Genomic DNA, 9,312 nt, shown 5'->3' with positions numbered 1-9,312 from the left:
AGTCGTTCAACACCAGGTAGGTCCTGGTTGAATATAGCTGACACTCAGAACTCTCTCCCCAGGATCCAACTTCTCCAGGTATCCTGGGAGGTTCGTTTTTGTTTTGTTTTGCTTTTGAAGCCCAGGCTGGCTCAGAGCTCACTATGTAGCTGAGGACAGCTGTGAACTCCTGATGCTCTGGCCTCTACCTCCCTAGCGCTGGGACTGCAAGCATGGGCCTCCACACCTGATCTAAGACCCCCCACCCCAAGGTGGGGTCTATATGCTAGCCAAGCAGCTACCAACTAGACCGCAACGCCAGCCCTTCCTAAAGGTTTTCTGCACATCACATTTCCATCTAAGAGTTTTACTGCCAATGAGGAAATGTTTCCTTGCCTGTGTGTGTTGGTAAGAAGGGTCTGGGAAAACATGCAATTTTATTTTGCTTGCCTGTTTTCTAAGTTCCTTCCCATTCTCAGAAAGGTTGCAAGCACCCAAAACTAGATGTTTAGTGACTCTACCTCAGCCTAAGGGACACTAAGGGGAGTGAAGCAGAGTCCTAGGTCTCAGTCCTCACAATCACAGGGACCAGTGACACCCCAGCACAGCATGATGCTGGAGCAGAACTGTGCTATGTGCGCAGTGCTTTGTAACACTACACCACAGCCAGAGCCCAGGATTGGGTTATGTTGACCTTTCCTACAGAGTAATCCTTGCTGTTAAATAACAACACTGCATCACATGGGACAGAGACAAGATGAGCAATTTAGGGATGGGTTTTGTCTCCAGTGGAGACAGAGACTTGAAATAAATGAGCAAGCAGTGATAACACAGTGTGATCAAAGCTCCCTGGGCAGGGGAAAAAGGGGCCCAGGACTCATGATGTCAAAGCTGGGTCCTTCATGCAAACCCAGGACTAGGCTCCCTGGGGAGCAGACACTTAACTAAAATTCTTAAGAATTTGTCAGCAAGGCGCCTGGACCCGGGCCAGAGTAGGCAGTTGAAGAGAACTGGATAGGGAAGAGATTTGAGGAAGAAGAATGACAGCGAATTAGATGTTCAGCAGAAGTGAGAGGAGACTCCAAAGCAAGCTTCCCCAGTGAGAGTGATTTCACAAGCATCTGTCAGAAGACAAAGTGGAAATGAACCCAAGCACTTACAGCCCAGAAACCCTCAATAAGGGGCCGATATCCCTCTCTATCTGTCCCATCACCATCCACGGAAGAACATGAGCATGCCAACAGGTCTGAATGCAGTCTAAGAACTCCTAGAGGGCAAGAAAAGCATTTTAGAAGCAATTTCATCCAAATGGTTAAAAAAGTAATAGGCTTAAAATTGTAGAGAAAAGATTGTTTTTAATTCTCACTTTTATAGTTTTGGTGTTTTCTCAATTTTTTGTAATGCACATACATTTTTTTAAAAAATATTTCTTAGGGGCTGGGGTGCCTAGTGGTGGTACAATTGGAGGAGAAGGAGAACAATGAGGAGGAGGAGGGGAAGGAGGAGGAGGAGGAGGAGGAAGAGGAGGAGGAGGAGGAGGTCAGGAGGAGAGGGAGGGGGAGGTAGGAGGAGGAGAAGCGGGAGGAAGAAGAAGACATTGTCACATTGGAAATCAAGCCGTGAACTTTTGGGACACATTATCACCCTGTGTCCGACCCTTCAGTATTTTCTTGCATTTTCAGAAACATCAACTGGCACATACATTTTACTTATTGCTATAGGAGCTCAAGCTTTCTCCTAATTTTAACAGAGTCCCTGAGAATTGTCTGCTCTGTGACTGTGATCAGCACATGAGTCTTCTCTATCTTTTCAGTCCCTCCCAGCCGTGTGACTTTCCCATTTTCATGGTGACTTTATCACCTTGTGAGTTTTCTGTCTTCACTCATTGATCTCAGCAGGGTTCCGTCTGGCGGCTCGTAGCCTTCTCCAGATACAACGTCTGCCTTGGCCTTGGCAGTGCACCTTTGCCTTGCCTTTATCCCTTTCTGATCTTGTTGTAGGGGTCCATTTCCATTTCTAGCCCATGCTGTCATTCGTGTGGTTCCTCCTGTTTCATTAATCTACATGCAGAAAAATACGCACACTTAAAATGAAAGGAAGAGGTTGGGGTTTTGGTTCAATGTCTGCCGTTTATGAAATGCCTTTTCATTACATCAGACTTCCAAAGCAGCATTTTTAAAGGGCGTGCGTTATAGCTCTCATGCCATTGTGTTTATAAGCAATTCTGCGTCCTTCTCCTCCCCACGCTTGGCTCCGGTTAGAGCAAGTATTCATCATCACATTTTGTGGAGGGAAAATCTACTTTTCCTCAACAGAGAACAATGTGACTAGTCACCGAGGAAAGATCTTCCACATTCTTATCAGATGAACCATGGTAACTTAAATGTCTATCTAGAAAAAGAAATACAAGGGTTCTGTGCTTGTTGAAAATTCTACACTGTTGAGCTATGTTGGGAAAGAGTTGACCCAATAATCCAATAATCGTGCAAAACTGGAAAGCAAGTAGATTAAATGAACCATGTGTTTCCATCCTTTCAAACCCAGCAAAGGCAAAGACTGGGGTGTGACTGACTGTAGCATGCATCTTCCCTAGCTTCCTCTGGAGAAACAAAGGTTCCCCCACCTTTTTTTTTTAAAGAAAGGAAAGATCATGACCTGTCCATGCTGCAAGCCAACCACATCTGTGAGGCTGACAAAGATGGCAGAATTCCACCAGCCCAGAAATGACTATTTTTAAAAAAGCAAGTATTTACCAGCAGTGTTTAAGTGGCCACTGTTGATTTTGTACACGATGAAACCCTCTAACAGCTGGTTCTGGGATGGATGCAAAGTGACACACACGTGTTTGCTTTAATAGTTTGCTATGCTGGGGGCCAGTGTGGCTGTAGCATGAGCTTCCAGCAGAATGGAAGGCGTCTGCTCCTTTGAGTGGATGTTCACCAGACCGCATCTTCCCAGGTATTTCTCTACAGTTTCCTTCACTCTTCCAGGAAAGGACCCCAGCATTCAATTGCCTGGGAGGACCCAGATATGGTGTCTTATTGTACACTGATGTCTGCAAAGTCTGGGATCCTGGCTCCTCTTCTGCAGGAGGCATCTCTTGGGAATGAAAGTGCTGTACGGAGCTGGGGAGATGCTCAGATAGGAAAGCGCTCACTCTACAAGAAAATGCAGAACAGAATTTCCAGAAAAGGCCAGGCATGGAGGTGTGCACCTCTCTGCTCAAATCCTTCTTAAAATAGAGATTTCCCATAGTGGACGCGGGACATGGGTCCCGGGAGTGACTAACTTAAGGACAAAGGACCCCTTCAAACTTGACTCCGGGGACCTCTGAGAGCTTCCATAGGGGAGTGATTCAGGCATCCCAGAAGGGGGAGCTACTACAGCCAAGTGGCCCCAATTCAATAAAGTTCTGTAAGTGATACGAGCAAGACTCCTAAAGGTGGTAAGTCCTTGTGCTATGTGGCTATGTAAGTAGACGCTAATGAGAGTCTGTAGAAAGGGGAAGAGAGGACTTAATAGTCCCAACTTCAATTACTCTGAGTTTCCACTTGAAATTCACTGCTGAGGCAACAAGGCGGCGTGGCTGAGGCACGTGGATACTTTAGAGAATTTCCTCATTTACTTTCAGACTTCTGCTATATATCTCAAACTGTCCTTCAGAGCACAGTTACGCAAGAGCCCCTTGGATAAGCTAAGTTGTCTATAGCCTCTTTTCTACACACAGGCGTGTACAATGTGCACCCTCCTCCACAACCACCTCTCTCACTGTGTCTCTCTGTCTCTCTGTCTCTCTGTCTCTTTGTCTCTCTGTCTCTGTCTCTGTCTCTCTCTCTCTCTCTCTCTCTCTCTCTCTCTCTCTCTCTCACACACACACACACACACACACACACACACACATTGGAAATGACCCCAGTCTTTTGAAACCTCAAAGCCAGCCTCCAGGGACATGCCTTTTCCAACAAGACCATATCTTCTAATCATCCCAAAACAGTTCGACTAGTGAATTCCAAGCTTCAAACACATGAGCCAATTTTATTCAATTCAGACATCATGGTAGGGAGAGCCTTTTACAAAGAAGGACTGTTAACTTTGACTAGCATGCCATCTTCAATTTGTTTAAGTTGCTCATTAGTCTTTTTAAGGGACTCTTAAATACAGAAAAGTTCACATTTGTTTAATTTTATTGATTTATTTTATGCATGTGGATATTTTGTCTGTGTGTATGTCTATGTACCACGTGCATGCCTAGTGAGCAGGGAGGTCAATTGTCACCATGTAAGTGCTGGGATACGAACCCAGGTTCTCTGGAAAAGCAGTCAGTACTCCTAACCACTGAGCCATCTCTCCAGCCCTGAAGTTTCAATTATTTGAAGCTGGTGGGTGAATCCGTCCTTGTTTTCCTTGGCCTGTGCTTCTGTAATGAGACTTCCTCTGAGATGGTTTTGCCTGAGCCTAAATCACAGAGTAGTTGACTGGTGCAGAATCCTAGGGTTTGAAATCATTTCTCACATTAAATAGTCTAACTAGAATGGGCTTTGTGGCACCTGGAAGGCATTACAGATGACTCCAACTTTTAGGAGGGCTAGTACTCAAGGGTAACTGGTCTTAATAAAACTCCTGTGGAGATGTCCAGAGTGGTGTGTCCATGTTTAAACTCAGCTCCGCCCCTCTGCCCATACCCCTGCCTTAGCCCCGCCCCTCTGCCCATACCCCTGCCTCAGTTCCGCCCCTCTCCCTATACCCCTGCCTCAGCTCTGCCCCCTGCCCATACCCCTGCCTCAGCCCCGCCCCTCTGCCCATACCCCGCCTCAGCCCCGCCCCTCTGCCCATAGCCCTGCCTCAGTTCCACCCCTCTGCCCATACCCCTGCCTCAGCTCCGCCCCTCTGCTCATACCCCTGCCTCAGTTCCGCCCCTCTGCCCATACCCCTGCCTCAGTTCCGCCCCTCTGCCCATACCCCTGCCTCAGCTCCGCCCCTCTGCTCATACCCCTGCCTCAGCCCCGCCCCTCTGCCCATAGCCCTGCCTCAGCTCCGCCCCTCTGCCCATACCCCTGCCTCAGCTCCGCCCCTCTGCTCATACCCCTGCCTCAGTTCCGCCCCTCTGCCCATACCCCTGCCTCAGCTCCGCCCCTCTGCTCATACCCCTGCCTCAGTTCCGCCCCTCTGCCCATAGCCCTGCCTCTCTGGATTCCCATCCCTGGCTCCTGTCCCCTCTGTTTTATCATTCAGGCTCAGCCCAGAATTGGGAGTAAGGAGAACTTAATTCCACGTTTCAGCCCCCTGCCTGAACTTGCTGTATCTAACATGTCACATGTCACGGCAGCTTTTCCTATCTCCTCTGTTGGTACTGGTCACACCCACTTTTGAATCTTCTCTGCATTTCTCAGGCCTACTCTCTTCTGACTCGCGATTCTGGTTTCCCGTAATATTCGATCTATCCTTTGTCATCTCTGTGGCTTTTCCAGAGTTTCTTTTCCTCTAAATGAAGTATGTACATCCAAAGATTCTTAATGTTGCCATGACTACATCATCTTCGCCCTTGTCCGAGGAAGCACTTAGCGATTGTTTGCTTCTCTGCAGGGGTCAGGGTGACACTCTTTCAGAAGGAAACATTTTTATGTTTGATTCTCTTTTCTCTTCCTTGCAGATACCAAATCTGCAAAGCGTCTGTTGAGCAGAAAGACGTCACAGACTATGTGGGTCACTCTTCCGGTGGGCGTAGACCTGTACAGAAGACAAAAGTTTAGACCAGCCATGCTTTCCTTTGCTGTGGGTCTTGAGGCCCGTGGCAGATGAATTTTAGTGCCTGTCCGTGGGTCACTCTGCCCTTTGATTCCCTCACAGTGATGGACAGGGTCTGGCACTGACGATGAGCTACAGGGCCCCATCTACTCCTTTTCCCTGACTGAGTGCAGATGTTCTCTTCATGTGAACTCCATCCCCCCAGCTTCCGTCTGGGACTGGAGAGTCAAGCCTCCGGGCATTTAGAGCCCGGGAGCCTCCATGCCTGTTGCAGGCAGACCAGCAGAATAATTCGCCCCCTACCTCGAGACTATTTTGAGAGTTTTTGGGCCACTTTAACCTAGCAAATGGAGGTTAAGACTACAGAAGCTGTAACTTGATGGAAACTGGAATTTATCCGCAGCTCGGTTAGGATTAAGCATCAGTACCTCTCAATGAAAAAAAAACAGTGGGTCTCATACCGGGCCACAGTCATCTTCTTGAATAGGCTGAGAGCTCGAAAGGTCCCTAAGGGAAGACTTTCAGACAAACTGACTTTGCTGGTTGACCCTTCCTTGGTAGGAAAACAAACAAATTCCATACTCATCCAAAAGACATGACATAAATATATTAATATTGTCTATTCCAGAAAACAGGGAAACAACTAGGCAATTACCGCTAGCATTCTAAACTCCACTCCCACAGTTACCTGGCAACAGTCAGGTATGCCTGACACTATAAAAGGGGCTGCTTACCCCCTCCTCTCTCTCTTGCTCTCCCTTGCTGCTCTCTCTTGCCCCTTTCCCCTCCCTTCTCTCCACATGCTCATGGGCTGCCTCTGCTTCTCTCTCTCTCTCTCTCTCTCTCTCTCTCTCTCTCTCTCTCTCTCTCTCTGCCCTACTACCCTTTAAACTCCCCTCCCCATGCCCTGAATAAACTATTCTATACTATATTCTATATTGTCGTGTGGCTGGTCCCTCAGGGGTAAGGGATGTCTCAGCATGGTCCTGCTGAAGCACCCCCTTTCCTCAGACCTCAATAGAAGATATTTTCCCTCTCTTTGTATAAACACAACAATTAATCTAAGGCAGCTTGTGGAGGTGGGGGACCCACTCATACACTCCCACATCTCGGTCATCTTTAGTGATAGTCTCTCCTGTCATCTGTTTATTGTTGTCTGATTTTCCCAGGGACCCACAGCCCAAGGAACAATCCACACACATGGAACCTGTTATAAGTCAATGAGTTCCTTAGGGGCACCTTACAGAGATATGAACAACTCCTGAAGGCTAAATTTTCCCAATAACCCACACATCCCTCCATCTTCTAAGCTCCTACTTTGTATGACTTTAAGTGAGAATTGACATGAACCTGGGCTTAGAGAATAAAGAAGCAGAGGTGGCTACCGGCTGATGGGACAAAAAACGCTGGTAAAGCCAGGCCCTGGAAAGCTGTGTGTTCATGTATAGTCCACTCTGCCATTATCGGGCCTTCTGCTAGTCTCTGCGAGCACTGGGCAACTGTTGGAAGGCAGGCTTGCTTTGCTATACTCTAGTGCAAACAATAATGTATGAGTGAAGGCTTGCAGTAAAATGAGGTCAACCGTCTGGACTCCAGAGGACTAGTCTCACTGCGCTGTTGCCTGTCCCTAAGTTCACTGAGACCGGATCATAACTCAATGAAGGTTCAATGGAAACAGAGCCTCACTTTTCTTGTTCTGGAACTGAAACCCAGTATACAGTACTGTGCCTGGCATACGACAGATGTTTGACTAATGAGGGCTACAGCATGGCGTGTGGTTAAGTGATGTGTCAGAAGGTATAAGCAGATGAAGAATCTCCTGGTGAGACGCGAGAGAAGGCTCAACAGTTAAGAGCTCTTCCTGTGAACCCAAGTTCAGTTCCCAGCACTCACATCCAGTGGCTCACAACTGCTGGCAGAATCAGCCCCAGGAGGATCTGATGCTCCCTTCAGACGCTCACACACTTAGTACGCTCAAACACAGATACATATGCAGTACGAACTAAATCTAAGGCAGACTTCCTAGGGCAGAATATTCTTTCCTTTTGGCCTTTACTCAAGAAGAAATAAGTGCAGAGAAGGAGGGAGAGAGCTAGTCCTGCAAGCCTGCAGCAATGATTAGTTCTGTAAAAGCTCGAAGTTGTATTTTCCATTGTTGTTCTTGAGAAGCCCCCATTCAGTATTCTTAAATGAGTCACTGATCCGTTGATTTCATTGGTCAGGCTCATCTCTGTCATTACCAAGGCCCCGTGTAAAGACATCAGAAGGAAACCGTTTCAAAGCCTCTCGTCAGTCTCATGCCACCATATGGAAAGGGCATAGCTCTGGTCCCATTTATTGTCCCATTTATTCCTCATCCAGAGAGGGCAGCCTGAACCCCTGTGAGCCAGGAGAAGCCTGACACAGATACAATGGCTGTGTCCTCAACTTGGAACAAAAACAGCTGCTCCATAATAAGAGAAACTGTAAGAGAAAACTCACCTCGTGTCTCCTAACGGCTATGACTGGAGGTCCGCAGCTCTCTCTCAAGTCCCCAGTGGCTTCTCTGCACCTTTGGTTTTGGTGGTGGGCACTCCACCTTCATATTGCCTCCTTTCCCTCCTTCTCAGCCTCTGGGTTGGGAGGGTTTGGCCTTCTCGTTAACCTTTTTTGCTAAGTGTAATCAGTAGATAAATGCGGAAGGTCATTTCTATTTGCTTACACAAACAAAAAATACATTGGCTAGAAAGCTATCCCAACCAATATAACACATGTCTTGGAAGTTGGAGGTCCTTAGATCAATCCCCAGAACCCACACGAAGAGTGGGCAAGGTAGCACACGCTTGTAATCTCAGTGCTGGGGATGTGGTAACAACCAGCTCCCTGGGACTCACTGGCAAGTAAGCCTGACGGGCAAGCTTCAAGTCAGTGAGAGACTGACAAGATAAGACAGCATCCAGGAACATGGCTCACAGATAAAGTGCATGCTTGACAACCAAGAAGACTGGAGTCTGGACACCCAGAACCCATGGAAATGCTGGCCCGTGTGCTAGCGTGCCTGTGATTGCAGCCTTGGAGGGCAGAGACAGGAATCGAGCAAGCTGGCTGTCGAAACAGTTCCGAGTTTGACTGAGAGAATAAAATGGAATAGTGTCAAGATTGGCCTCCATATGCACACTCACATACTCATGCACCCATCCGGATTTGAACACACACACCATTCACACTTGAACATGAACATACACACCACCACCGTCATCACCGCACCCATATACATGAAAAGAAGAAAGGGGCAGGAGGCAGACAGCACCTGAAGCACACACAACACATGTACGCATGTGCACACATAGGACCTGCACATCAATACACACGGAGAGACACAGAGACAGAGACACAGAAAGACAAAGGGAGGGGAGTCTTAAGTGCGTATGTCTGAATAACATTTCCCAGTTCGATGGTCAAGGTCACTGTTTTTACTTCCTCGGTGACAGGCTGACAGGCCTTCTGGGCAGGCTTCCTGGTGTGTCAGAGCTGGGGCTGATTCACTTCTCCACAGTCATCTGATGTGCCTCTCTCTGAACTGGGGGAAGTGAAAAGTGGTGGGGGGGG

Source organism: Rattus norvegicus, chromosome 1 (assembly GCF_036323735.1).
Source record: "Rattus norvegicus strain BN/NHsdMcwi chromosome 1, GRCr8, whole genome shotgun sequence".
Taxonomy (NCBI): Eukaryota; Metazoa; Chordata; class Mammalia; order Rodentia; family Muridae; genus Rattus; species Rattus norvegicus.
Note: the sequence above shows the minus strand (reverse complement) of the source record.